The sequence below is a fragment of the Mastigoproctus giganteus genome, chromosome 6 (assembly GCF_048544385.1).
Source record: "Mastigoproctus giganteus isolate SK-2022 chromosome 6, ASM4854438v1, whole genome shotgun sequence".
Lineage (NCBI taxonomy): Eukaryota > Metazoa > Arthropoda > Arachnida > Uropygi > Thelyphonidae > Mastigoproctus > Mastigoproctus giganteus.
The window spans coordinates 234979882-234995188 of NC_143580.1; the positions used below are offsets into that span (position 1 = coordinate 234979882).

At 34.7% G+C, this 15307-nt stretch overlaps 1 protein-coding gene across 3 annotated transcripts in view; it reads left to right on the forward strand.

The window, feature by feature from the left end:
* Positions 1-15307, forward strand: part of pcx (pecanex) — a 743348-nt gene that overhangs the window by 538933 nt on the left and 189108 nt on the right. The window lies entirely within an intron of this gene.

Below are 15307 nucleotides of genomic sequence, written 5' to 3' on the forward strand. Positions count from 1 at the left end.
TCATTCTCTATTTTCCTTCATGCTGCTTCTCTTTCCTGTTAGACTTTTAGCCCTGACTACAGTAAATCCTCTTTCTTCTAGCTTTGCTTGCTTGCTTGCCTATTGAACCATTGAGCTATCATCGTGTTTTTCCTGTTGCACTTCATTTATACATTTTTGATCTCTTGTCTCCCATTCTTTCTAAACTTTTTGCCCATAATTTATATAGCTTTATATCCCCCTTCCCCCATATTTTAAAGGTTGCCTGCCTTTATATTATTTTCTTTGTTCTTCCAATTGGCTTAATCATTTTTTAGGTATAATTGGCATCGCATGCAAAATCAGCACTTTCATTACCTAGTGGCTATTATAATATTACAAAAAAAAACCCTACCCACCTCATCTGTACATCCTCTCTAACAGTTTCTGTAATCCTTTCTTAAATTTATTCAAAATTACTCACTTTTACACCACCATATGGCAGTAAGAAAAAAGTGGGTAGTTTTGAATAAATTTACTCTTGTTAAAAGCAAATTTTCACACATCTGTCTTGCAACCATCCTTCGTTTATGTTCTCATGTGTTGTCTGAGCAAGAAGGCCATCAGCAAATAGCTTATTCAATTCATTCAAAACATTAAATATCTCAATCATATCTCCTCATGGGTGCCTAGTTTCCAGATGCTGCAATTTGCAGAACTGAAGCCTTTCTTGGTAAGAGTACTGTGAACTGTCCTAGCAGCTCACCTGCACTGGTCAGAGAAGTTCAAGTTGTACTTTGCAATTATCACTGTGTTTTATTTCATTCTACTCCACCTTCAGTGTGATACAACCCATTTGGCAAAATATCAAATCTTGCAGTACCAATTGGGTATGTCACCCAATTGGTACTGCACTGCCACATCTAGGCTCATCTGCCTATTAACATCATTGAAATGAGCATGAGAAAACATTATGCAACTACAGAGATTATGATGTGAAATATTTTTCTGCATTGCTTGTTAAGAAAAGGGATTCTGTTGTAGAGTTGAGTGAATAAGAGGCATTACCACTGAAATCATATGGCTTCATGTTCATTATACTGACCCTGCAAAATGAAGACTATGCAGCATTTTCATATCCCTGCATGTGATGTGGATGCTATTTTTTATTATTATTATTTTTATTTATTAATTATAATCTCAGTTGATATCTGCTCGTATATGGCTGTATGTGCTGCAAATAGAAGCATATTGACTTAAATACTAAGTTCAATCCAGTAGCAGCTATCCTGCTATGACCTGCAAGGCTTCATTTGACATGCACCTATAGGCCATCATGAATTGTCATCACAATATTACCCATTGAATTGCAAATATCTTCCTAACATTTGTCTTTTGCACTGCACAGTCTAGCTAAACATGTACACTGCAGCTCACAGTTCTCAAGAAGATAGTCATAAAATAGATTCAGTGCAAAATTAATAATATAAATATATATATATATATACAGGTAGCCCTCGATTTAAGCGGGGGTTAGGTTCCTGGAGGGGACAGGTGCAAATGAAACCCTTTATATAATGGAGTCAATTGGAAATCACAGGGTTAGGTTCCAGGCACCAAAAATTTTCCTACTACTACTTTGCATCGATTGTTTTATTTTATTAGCATTCTTCATAGTTGTAGTAATAGTCGATGAAGGCATATTCATAGCCCTACACACATTAGGGCGACTTTCATCAGATTCTATCCTCCACTAGGATTCAATTAACTACTTTTACCAGACACAGCGTGTCTTTATTCTATTAAATTAAAAACTTTATAACACAATTGGAAAAAACTGCACACGGTATCACTATTCTTTTTATTTAATTTATTAATAGCACAATTAATAAAAAAAATGTTAGCATAATAAACTTCCAACAGGTGTAAATAGCATAAAAAAAACAACCAACTGAATGCTTCACTGCATGGACCTTTACTACCCTCGTCCACAAGTGATTACTTTGAGGGCAGGAATCTTTCTTGTCTCTGATACGAATGCACTAATTGCTGATTGGCTCAGATTGTCCTAAATCGCATGAACAGTGCACGATACATAGCACAATATGATGCCAATAAATTTTGTCTGACGATTTTAAACTTTCAATTTATAAAAAAATTGCAAAAATAAAAAAATAAAAATAAAAATGGCGTTGTGGTTAGTGATCGGCGCTATTGTGAATCAGCGCAAATCAGACCATCAAAACGAGGGCTACCTGTATATATAAATATAAATAAAATGTATGTAGGGTGAAAAAAAAATTAAATAATAAAAATAAAAAATAAAATGTGTGCCAGTAGCAGGGCAAACCAGTAGAGTGGAAGTGAATTTATCATATAAAACAAGAATAAAGTACTGTTGGAGAAACACTACTAAATAATTTAGAAATTGAAGTCCAAATTTAAAAGAAATTTAATGGCTCCCCTTTGGCACCGGATTCCAAATTACGTGAAATATCACTATATCAAATTTAAAAGAAATTTAGATATAATTTGATATCATGTCGATATAATTTGAATTATATAACTAATATAATATAATAATATATGTAATATAATATACAGGGTCATCGAAAAAGGTTATTGTTATTTTTTGTTTTTAGGAGCATTAGCAACTAAGGCCGTATTGCTCCGGGGATATGCAGTGGTCATTCCCTGACCTTTCCGCATCCTCCATATTTGGGGATCATGGGCTCGAACCCTGGTCTAATCAAGAGGCCTGTGCTACGCACTGCTGCTCCTGCCCACCTGGCTACGGAGGCACCTCGAAAAAGGTGTCCATGAGTTCATGATAAAATAAAAACGCAAATATATAAATCAATCAATCAATTGATTTATTTGTTAATATCTACAGGAGTATCTCAAGTTTTACTTCATACCTTAGAATGTGTCAATATGAGCACCATTCGTTGCTCGGCAGACATCCAAGCAGTAGTTGATCTCTGTGCATGTGCACTCAATCACTTCTGGCGTGACGGTTACTATTGCAGCTGTGATCCTCTCTCTTAAATGGTGCAGATTGCAAATCTTCTGTGTAGACATTCTTTAGGTAGCCCCACAAGAAAAAGTCTAATGGTGTCAGGTCAGGACTTCTTGGTGGCCAAGACTGACACTGACTGAATGACTTCTTGGTGTCCATCTTACTGACACTGACTGAGGCAGTGCATGTAGGAGTCATTCTGTGCACACTCACGGTGCAGCCAAGGTTATTGTTGAGGTGTCAAATAAAACTTAGTGAGTTACCACAGTGTTTGCTGCTAAGATCACAGCAATCGATCAAATATTTTCAAAGATAATTAAAAGGAAATCACAGGCACCTTTTCAATGACCCTGTATATAAATATACAGGGTGTCTCAAAAATATTGATACAAGCATTTAGGGGAGGTAGGTAACATCTAAAGGAATGTGAATTGCATAAGAACCCATAACCGGAAACGTCATCGTAAGTCGATAGTCGCCACACAAAGAGCATGCATCGATATACGTACTGTGAGCTGGCAGACATGCACCTAGTGTATAGATTAGCAGAGGGCAATGGATGAGCTACTGAACAAATTTATGGAGAACACTTCCCAGACAGACAGACATCTACCAGACCACCGTTTGTTTGCACGTGTGCATCAAAATTTGTGCGATTATGGGTCATTTAGAGATAACAGGAGTAGTGCAGGCAGTCCACGTTTGACGCAAACTCCTGCCATGGAAGAAAGTGTGTTAAATGCCTTCCAGAATAATCCTATTACCAGCACACGTGCCATTGCCTCTGCCTTAGGAGTGTCTCGCCGTATACAGCATGTCTGGCACAACGATTCCTTACACCCCTTTCATCTCCAAAGGGTTCAGTTACTGCTCCTCAAGATCATCCTGCACGTGTGACTTTTGCACAGTGGTTTCTCCAAGAAAGTGTTCAAGACTTGAATTTTCCAGCCTATGTTTTGTTCACGGCTGAGGCTTATTTCACTCGGGAAGACTTATTCAATCAGCACAATGCTCATGTGTGGGCTCACTACAATCCACATGGTGTGCACCCCCATGCGGCGCAACATTGCTTCGCAAGAAATTTGTGGGCAGGTATGGTCGGTGACTGCTTAATCGGCCCATACCTGTTACCATCCCGCATGAACTCCACTAAATATCGGATCTTTCTTGAACAAGTTCTACCAGGGTTACTTGACGATGTTCCAGCAAATGTGAGACGCAACATTTGGTTTCAACATGACGGGGCGCCTGCCCATTATGGAAGGTGTGTTTGTGACCATTTGAACAGCCATTTTGGGCGTCGATAGATTGGCTGTGGTGGACCCGTTGCCTGGCTCCCACGCTCACCTGATTTATCGAGCCTTGATTTCTTTCTGTGGGGGGGGCCCTCATATCTGTCGTGTATGAATCACCTGGGGAGACGGAAATGGATCTCAGGGTGAGACTCGTCTGCACTGCTGCTACTGTCAAAGAAACTCCAGGTGTGTTCGACCATGTCCGCCAATCCATGCTGCATCGGTGTCACGCATGCATCGCGTCTCATGGTGGAACCTTCGAGCATCTGTTGTAACATCATGAAATGCATCGATCGTACTCCATTGTTAATATTATGTCAAATAAATGTTTGCCACTAATTACTGTCTTGTGTCATTTCTGCTTCTTGTGCCTCTGCTACTACTTTCCCATGACATTTCCGGTTATGGGTTCCTATGTGATTCACATTCCTTTAGATGTTACCTACCTCCCCTAAACGTTTGTACCAATATTTTTGAGACACCTTGTATAATATTATTAATAACTTAATAAAATAGATTCAGTGCATTTTATACCCCACTCCTTCCTAGTTACATGCGCAATCATACCGATGAATTTCGATTATTTTTATTGATTGTTTCCTCCATAATTGTTCCCTGTTAATGTACCTTATGTACCATAAAGTATTTTTTGAATTGAAGTCTAAGCAGAAAATTGTTTGTACTTTAAGATATTCTAGCAAACCCGAATTTCAAAATATAACGACACTAAGTAAAATTTTACAGCCTCACTTTCAACACAGATGCACAGCATGAGAATTTCAAAACAAATACAATTTATGATTGAAAACGATGATTGTGACCTGTAGATTATACTCATTACAAAACAAAATTTTCATAGGCAGAGAGGAGAGCTCCCTTGAGTTTTCCACTTTGCTTAATGAACATTAAAAGTCCAGATATTGCATTTTAAATGATATTTTATATATATATATGTGTGTGAGTGTGTGTGTGTGGTCTTATGGGCAGTTGCTAGAGCAATTATGCATTACGACCATAATGTGTATTATCAAATAATTATAGAAATTTCTTAAGGTACCAAATTGACTTGACTCAATTTTAATAGCAATGCTTAATTTAGCGGTACTCACCTTAGTATGATCTGCAATTGATGCTTTGGATAGGAAATTAGATAAGTTGAGGTTGGGGTAATGAATCGAAAATCAGAATTAAAATAAGCTCAAGGAAGTAGGAGTGCACAACTTTTCTCCTTGGTTGTCATTAATGAATAGTTGATAAATTAATTAAGGAAAGGATTTTAAAATTTGAACTGGGTAGGCCAAAAGTCATAACGAGTTTACTTTCGTTTGTTAATGTCTTCTGTTGGCAATGATGCAGGGAGAGAATGTGTATATTTAAGATTCCAGTCCTCGGTTTGGAATCTCACACACCTGAGATCCCCACATGTTTCAAAGAGCATCACGGGAACTTAGAACTCCTTTAAATAACCTCTTTAACCTTTAGTATCAATCTCGACAATTTAAAAGATGTTCTCCAAAAACTATATTTGGAACATAAAAATGCTGTAAAGTTTAATTTAACCTACTAGGATACTCAAATAAATTTATGTATTTTTAAGAATTACGTATATGACGGAACTTCGTTATACTTAAAAGTGAATGGCACCCCTATGGGAAGTCCAGCATACTGCATAATTACAAACCTCTATCTATATTCTACAGAAAGAACATTCCAAGATAACCTACTTATGTTCAGATAAGTAGATGATCTATGTGTATTTAATTATCTGTATTTCAATGAGAATTACAGCAAATTATATCCAGAACTTGTATTGAAAAAAACTTAGTTTTGATACAGAACAGTTCTAGAGCAAATTACCTGGATCTTCGTATAGAAATATTCCATAATAATATAGATGTGAATGTATATAATAAAAGAGATGCATTTAATTTTAATGTAGTCGGCCTTACAAACTGGAGATCTAATATATTGAAATCAGTGCATGCTAATATCATTTTATCCCAATGCCTGAGGATTGCTTCTATTTGCAATAAAAACACAACCTGTGCAGCAAACATAATAGCATTGTACAATAAGTTGATAAATAATAATAATTTCCCTATCGCTTACCTGAAATATCACCTCAGGAAGGCAATAAATATAATTTATTTCAAAAATTTATTTTCTGAACCCATCGCTTCAATATAATTACGGATTTAGAGCCATGTATATTATGTACATAGGATACACTTTGCTTTCTTGTTGTCTTACGGCTTAGAAAACTTGTATCCAACAGCCTGCAAATTATAGTGTATAATTTATTTTATTTTATGTTATTTTATCTTATCTTATCTTATTTTATAATCACACTGTATATACTTAAGTTCACGCTGAGGTGACATGCAAATCCAGCTCAGGCTCCTACTGTAGGAACGGGTTTGCGATCCCGGACATACCTGAGCTACAACTTATATCTTGTATTGTCTTTAAGCTGTCCTGCACTCTTTGTTCTTATTTCTCCGAAATTATTAGGGTAATCCGAGGATGTAGGAGAAACTATTTCTTATTTGTACCACTATATTTTTGCCTTTATGGAGTTCAGGGTCTATTATTTCTACTCTATTAGTTTTTATTCTTCTTACTATCTGCATGTTTCTCTTTGCGTTAACTTAACTTTAATTAATTAATTAATTATTTATTTTTACCATATCCATCACATAGGTGTCACCACATATATACTCACTAGAGGGATTATTATTTCATAACGACTAGTTGTTACATTATGTCCTGGATACGGTAGATATGCCTTATACTTTACATTTATTCTTATTTTTAATTATATATCTTATCAGATATTGATCATTACAGAAACAGAGAACTCCTTGTTGTTTTTTGCCTTCAGTCTGGGTGGTTGGCCCCAGTTGAAGTCATCTAGATTGTGGGTAGACAGCGATAAGTTTTATGTATATATATATACAGTGAAACTTCTCCTAACAGACACCTCTCTTTAACGGACATCTCTCTACAACGGACATTTTCAAATTCCCCTACTCTCCTCTGTTGGTTTTAACGTGTTTTCAGCTTCCGTCTAGCGGACATTCTCTGTAACGGATGCGGAAGGCAATCTGCACTGTTTCGTTTAGATTAGCACTTAATTTGATCTCCCAATAACGGACAGCGCGTGAGCTCACGCCCTTTTTCTAGGAACGTTTCTTCCACGTATTGCCTCAGTCGTGTTTATTTTCTATTTCCGATTCTCTGAATTTTATCAAGGTTTACGTTGCGGTTCTAAACCCTTTTTCAAGAATTTTAAGGCACGTGTAAAACTTCTGATGAATTCGGTGTGTGCATGGGGGGGGAATTTTGTCAACCTTTTGTCTTTTGAGTTTGAGTTTTCAGTTTTGTTCAGTGTCCTGTGAAGTGCACGGTGTCTTCTCGTAAACATTTAACTTTAAAAGATAAAGTCGAACTCATTAATGCGTATGATTGGCAAAAAAATAGTGTTCACAGTATCGCTGCAAAATTCAAAATCAGGAAGACGCAGGTAAGCGACATCCTAAAGAAAAAAAATGAACTGCTCAAACAATTTTGGCAACACATAAATGATCAGGTTCCAAAATCATTCCCGAAAACTGTTGGACTTCAAATTGACAATGTTATATATGAGTGGTTTTCCAGGGCGGAAAAATTTCTAAGGAACGCTTGACTGTATTATTGTGTACAAATATGCTGGGAGACTTTGAGCAACCTCTTGTTATAGGAAAACCAAAATCCTTGTTGTTTCAAGGGCATAAAGTTGAATCTTTTGAATGTTGACTGGAAGTCTAATAAAAAAGCGTGGATGACACGAGATATCATGAGCAAATGGTTGTCACTTTAACCAAAACATGATTCGTCAAAACAGAAAAATTATTCTTTTCATGGATAATGCTGCATCTCACCCACACATTGAATTGTCCAACATTCAAATCGTTTTTCTGCCACCAAACACATCTGCAGAGTGTCAGCCTTTGGATCAAGGGATAATAAAAAATTTTAAACTTCACTACAGAAAACGTGTTTTAAGACATCTCATTGCAAACATGAATGATGTAACATGTGCGAGTGACCTTGCAAAGAAACTCAGCATCCTAGATGCGATTCAGTGGATTTCCTCTTCAGTAAACGCAATTAGAAAACAAACTGTCGTGAACTGTTTTGTAAAGTCTGGCTTCTCAAATGCAAAAATTGAAGTTGTGAACAGCAATGTGGAGCACCAAGAAGAACAAAAACTTCAACATCTATTGATAATGTACGATACTTCCGCTACAAGTGACCCTGGCTACAAAGATATAGACTCGAACCTCACTACAGAAGATGGTCCTCATGAGGATGAAGAAATGGAAGGAGGTCATTCTGTCGAAGAACATATTAACAACGAACCACTAATGAAAATAGAAGAAGCGCTCTTACAAATCAAGCGTTTAAAAATGTTTTTCGCTGCTGAAGATGATACTGAAGGACTTTCGATGGTTTCTTCACTCCAAACAAATGTTGAAAACAAAATTATCAGCCGGAAGAAGGTGCAGAAGAAAATAAGTGATTACTGTATGTATTTTTCTTAAGATAAAGTCATAATATGCATAGCACAATTGTATGTATATAATTTAATTTAATTTAATTTTACATTAAACGTTTAACGATTTTTCTTTATCTCTTGTGTATGTAATTGTATATTATTTACAAAAATATTGTTCAAAATCTGTATATATTTTAATTTAATTTTACATTAAACGTTTAACGATTTTTCTTTCTTTCTTTTTTTTTTTTTCTCCCTCAGACTTGTTAGCGGACACTTATCTCTAACGGACAAATTTTTGTTCCCCATGGCTGTCCGTTAAAGGGAAGAAGTTTCACTGTTTATATATATATATTTTTTTTTTATATATAAATATTTATATCCCTTGCGTTTCTTTAAATCCAGCTTGGTATTGTCTGCTTGAATTACCTTCTATATTATTATCTTCAATATTATACAAAATATTTTATATATATACTGTATATATATAAAAAATATATATATGTATATATATTGTTTGTATTTTATTATTGTTGGTAACTTATTTGGAAGTGATCATAAATAAAAAGATAATACTTATTGGAGATTTTAATATCAATCGGCTGAATATGTATGACCATTTGGCTATTGAATTTAATAATATTGTGCACACTGTTTATTTATTTTTTTATATGCTTTTCACCCATAGGGCATGCAAACCCTAACTTTGAGAAAGCTGAGAATTACTGAAAATCGCAAATTAAAATCCCTACAAAATTAGAATAAATGAAACAGATTAAAAAGCAATTTCTTATACCTAGCTGGGTTATGCATTTAATCAGTAATGTGGTGATAATTTCATTATCTGAAAGAAACAGAACAGAGGACTAGCAACTAAATTTTGAGTATGAGGGACAGGCAGTAAGAAGTAAATTTTATGATGAGAATTCAGGCAGGGTATAGTGAAAGGTATTTTCTCAAGCAGAGATAAAGAATCAGTAATGGGGTTTATGATGTTGTAAACAGAAGTACACCCATGGATTTGAAGTCCAGAGCAAGGAACATTTTTGAAACAGTGACTAAGTACTTCATAGTTTCTTTGGTGAAAGACAAGATGATATTGAACATATAAGAATCAGCCCATCTGCTCACCAATTCCATTATCTTACCCACCACAGAATCCAAACTCACTGGTCTGTAGTTACTCAGTTTCAACTTAGTCTCTCCGTTATGAATGAGTGAGGCATTTGCACTTTTCCAGTCCAAAGGAATTAGACCACTGTCTAGTGATGATCTCGGTGGTAATCCTAAAGGTGTAATGCACCCTCTATCCCAGGAGCTTAGATATTCTAAGCTCCTGGGATAGAGGGTGCATTACACCTTTTATTAGATATTAGATTTTTTGATATTCATTTCTCAGATCATTATATCACTAATCTTACTGCAGTCTGGATCTCTTTAGAACACAAACAAACATGAATTAGAAAAGAATTGTTGCTGTGTGTTGTTTCTCAAGCTCTGGAATGTTGTAGATTTCAGTTCTTTGCTGTTTTTTTTTTTTTTGTCTTTGATTCAAAATTTGTTAAACCATCTTAGACTTTTCTCAGGAGGGTGTTTCTGATTCATCATGTGTCATTTATTTGGAGAGGTGTGGATCAGAATCCAGCAATTCTTATGCCAGTGGTCATGACACCCAACTTGTAGTAAACACTATGATGTTTTGTGTTTATTTAATTCTGCTTGAACATTATCAGTATTCATCTGTTTTTAATAGATTGCAATTCTTGTTGTATGCGATGTTTTAAATTGTAATAATAAAACATTAAATATTTTTAAAAATTCAGTTTTTTTACACCTTTCACTTTAGAAAAAATTAATTGTGATGAAAGTAAAAGAAAAAAATTAGACATGAATCTGTTACTGCCTTCCATTTTACAATTTAAAAGAGGCTGAGCAATATGTGAAATTTCAGACATACACATGTACATATATTCCTGCTAATTTACTGATGATACAAAAAAAAAATATATATATATATGTATACAAATTCAATAGATATAGCATAAAATGGTACCTATCATGACAGATTAAAATTCAAAAACAAAATTGGCGGTGAATATCTGCAACATACAATGGACCCTATCAGCCTCTATATAAAGCAAAGCTAATAATAATCATAATAATTCCATATTTATAAAATACAAAATCGAAAATACCAAATTTTACCAGTTATTATTGAATAAGGCCTACATTGAAAGGCACATCATCACAGGGCTAAAACCTCTCAATATATGCCATTAATAACGACCAAACTATCTGTTTCTGCTAGTTATACGCCAGCCTAACCATATTTATGTTATACTAAATATAGTATAAATCATAAGTTAAGTTGAAATTCGAGTTGATATAAGTTCATTTAATAATAAGTTATCTGAAATTACGTTATATGAAATTAATGGCAGACTGGCAAAAATAACCAACCTAGAAAAAAATGATAACCAAGTGTATCTGTTACTGTGTATCTGACTAGTAATTTTATCTGTTTTAAATAAATAAATAAATAAATATATTTTATATTAATATATATATATATATATATATATATATATATACAGGGTGTTTCAAAAATGATGGTCAATAATTTAAAAGTGAAAAGTATAAACTAAAATAAACAAAAAAAAAGTCCCAGTGAACATCGGGCCGCAAATAAACAGTTTTCGAGATAATGCACATTTTCTGTTAAGATCTGCCACTGACTATGGGAGCACTAGTTTAGCTAAAAGCTGTGAATCCTTTGCTAAGGGTGGTTTTATATAACATAAGATAATACATTTTTAATTTTTGGTTTCAACACCACAGGATTTTACAGTGCTACATGTTACAGGATGGTCAAAAGAAGGCAAAAATAGTGAAGGATGTAGGATAGTGGGACAGTTCGTATCACCCTCATGTTACATCTACTATCCTGCATCCTATCACTATTTTTGCCTTCTTTTGACCATCTTTTTCTCCCCTTCTCTCCATCCTTAAGAATTTTACCATTCTCTATACCATTTGCTTGGCTACACTTTTTTGATCAAATTACACTTATGTATATTTGTATTAAATTTAACATAATTTTTTAACCATGTTAAACTAACTTTTGCCCTTACAGCATTGTACACACTTTGTATATTTCTATTATTTTTTACATTACAGTTGGTTGTCGACTTACGACCGACTTCTGTTCTGACTGACAGGTCGTAAGTCGATCTGGTCGTATGTCGGCCATATATTTATTAACAGTATTTTTTAACCTTTCTAATCTTTTTATAATTTGTTTTTATAATCTTTTAAATTTTTATCATCTTTTATTTTTCATTTTAAATACAGTAATGTTTTTATCTTTAAAAGATAAAAGGTCTCTCTCTAGGAGGTTAAATTCAAACGCTCTGTACATTTTAATTGGTTTAGTATTCATACTGTTTATAAAAAATACAAAACTACTATCTATAATTACATATACAGTATTGTCATAATTTGAAAAATAATACTGTACATAATGTACTGTAAACACAAAAATACAATCTAAAATTAATGTAAAAATTAATACAAATGAAATTTACAAAATCAAATTTTTAATCTTTGCTTGTGCTGGGTTGTGGATCATCAGGGTCATTTTCTTGAGTTGAGGTAGGAGATGTTTTCTTGATGAGGAACATGCTGAGTTTTGTTTGAACAGTTTGTTTCTTTTTTTCTTCATATATCTCATGATAGCAACGCACAGCGTCTTGAATGATACGTTCAACCTTTGTAAATCGTTCGACATTAGCGTCCATTGCTTCGAAACTGGCGAGAGCTTTATTTAGTTGCGAAAAAGAATCTGATAAACCCTTTGCAGTGAATTTCTTTTCTGGCTTCTCTTCTTCTTTCTCTTCTTCCTCCCTCGCTTTTTCTTGTGCCACTCTCTGTGCTTCCAATTCAATCAACTCTTCATCCGAATGTTCTTTTGTCTCACAGGCTAGCAACTCCTCTACGTCTTCTATTTCACATTCTAATTTAAGATTTTTTGCAAGTTTAACTATTTTTTCTGTAATCACTTCCAGCTCCTCTCCTTTTTCAGATCCTTCAAATGTAGTATTCGCATAACATTTTAGACACTTTTTCCAAATTCCCGACATACAATTCTTTGATACACATTCCCATGCGGTCGAAATATTCTTGACACACTGAAGAATGTTGTACTGCTTCCAAAAGTCTCGCAAAGATAAATCAGCATCAGAATCTATCGCATCGATGGCTTGTGCGAATGTCGTTCTGAGATAGTGAGCCTTGAATGCTGAAATAGCACCCTGATCCATGGGTTGAATAAGAGCGGTTGTGTTAGGTGGCATAAAAACCACTCTAACATCATGATGAAGGTCATCCAGATGAGGGGAGCGGCCAGGAGCATTGTCTATAACCAATAAAATCTTGAAAGGGATACCTATCTCCGCACAATATTCACAAGCTTGGGGAATGAAGCAGTTCATGAACCAGTCTTTGAACAGTGCTTGAGTCATCCAAGCTTTACGGTTTGAACGGTAGTAAATGGGCAGTGTGTGCTTGTTGATGTGCTTAAATGCACGAGGGTTTTCTGAATGATAAATGAGAAAAGGCTTCAGCTTAAAACCCGTGGACTTCCCACCAAGCAACAAAGTTAATCAATCCTTAAAAGCTTTGAATCCTGGCATCCTTTTTGCTTCTTGGTGTATGTACGTACGATTAGGCATGCGTTTCCATTGCAAGCCGGTTTCATCTACGTTGAATATTTGTTCCAGTAGATAACCTTCTTCTTTGATTAAAGAGTCGAAACTATCAACGAATTTTTTGGCTCCATCTTCATCTGCACTTCCTGCTTCTCCTGTGACATGTACATTATGCAAAGCAAATCTTTTTTTAAAATGCTTAAACCACCCAGTACTAGCCTGAAAATCTTGTGCGTAATCGTATCCGGCGCGTGATTTTAAACTCTGAAACAAACTTCTAGCCTTCGCTTGCACTGTGTGAAGGCTCATGGGTGTATTTTTTTGTATTAAATCTTCCATCCATATAAACAACAATTTCTCCATTTCATGGATGGGTCCCTGTCGTTGTTTGGTTAAAATTGTACACTTAATAGGTGCAGAACCTTTCACAGCTTCCCGAATTCTTTCTTTGTCCTTAAGTATCGTCGATACCGTGGAATGTGATAACTTCAAGTCACGGGCTATCGTATTCACTTTCTTTCCACCTTCATACTGCTGGATAACTTTCATTTTACGCTCTAAATCAATAGTTTTCCTTAACTTCTTAGCTGGCGTATATGTAGATGAAGGCATTTTCCTTTTACTAAACATTTTATGGATACAGTATTTCAATAGAATTTGAATTAATACACCACACACAACAGATGCTTGAAAGCGACTGAGTGTATGTGACAGAGGAGTCTAAGAAATTTTATTGCTCGCAATTTACCGCCAGCAATTAATCGCTAGCAGTTTACCGCAGCGTCAGTTTATCGCATAAACAATTTATTGCCTACAAATATCGCCAGGCAATACTGTACATATAAAATTTATTTTTAACTTAAGTAGCATAGCATGTTTTAGGAGAGTGGGGGTAGGGCATGTCGATTAGGGAGGTACTTATAATTATCCCAACGTGACTGATTCTGAAGATTGCATAAACATTCATTTTGAATTTTTGCAGTGTACTATGACATACATAATGTTATAATTAGTTTAGTTTAAAATTAATCAATTGTTATATTGTTTAAATAATGGATTTTTTACTATTTTTGTGATACATGTAACTATGATTTATTATTTATTTATTTATTTATTATTTTTTTTTTTTGTGGTCGTAAGTGTGGCCGGTCGTAAGTCGCATAGGTCGTAAGTCGACGACCAAGTGTACATTATTAACGTAATTTTTACACTGTGTAGGGACTACCTTGTCTGATAGTATTAAGATAAAGGTTGCATATTTTTCCCCCTTTTTTCTTATATTATAGACAAGTTTGGAAATGCCTGATACATGGTCAGGAGTAGTCCCCTGATGGCCCAGCCATGTATCGTGTTTTTTTTTTTTTTTTTCATTTTCGCTATTCAGATTTTGCATATTTGCCATCCATTTATAAAGGGATGCAAAAATTGCCCTCCCATATCTGAATACAGTGTTATTTATTTATACAGATTATTTTTTATATTGTTTGCTTCCTTAGTCCCATTTCATTTTTGCACTAGGTTTTTTAAATTCTTCACTTTTTTACCACTTCTTTACTTCCAGTTTCTACTTTCCTTTAAACCTCTCTTAGTTCAGGCACTTTATGTACTTCTCATTTCCATCTTTACAGACACTATGTTTATGATACAAAACACATTGTTCATATATATATATATATATATACAGGGTTGCTAAAATTAAAGTATCCCTATGTAGAGGGCTCTGGAGTGAGTTCTAAAGCTCGTACTGAAGAGAAATTTGGACAATAGGTACAATAAAGAATGCACTTGCCAT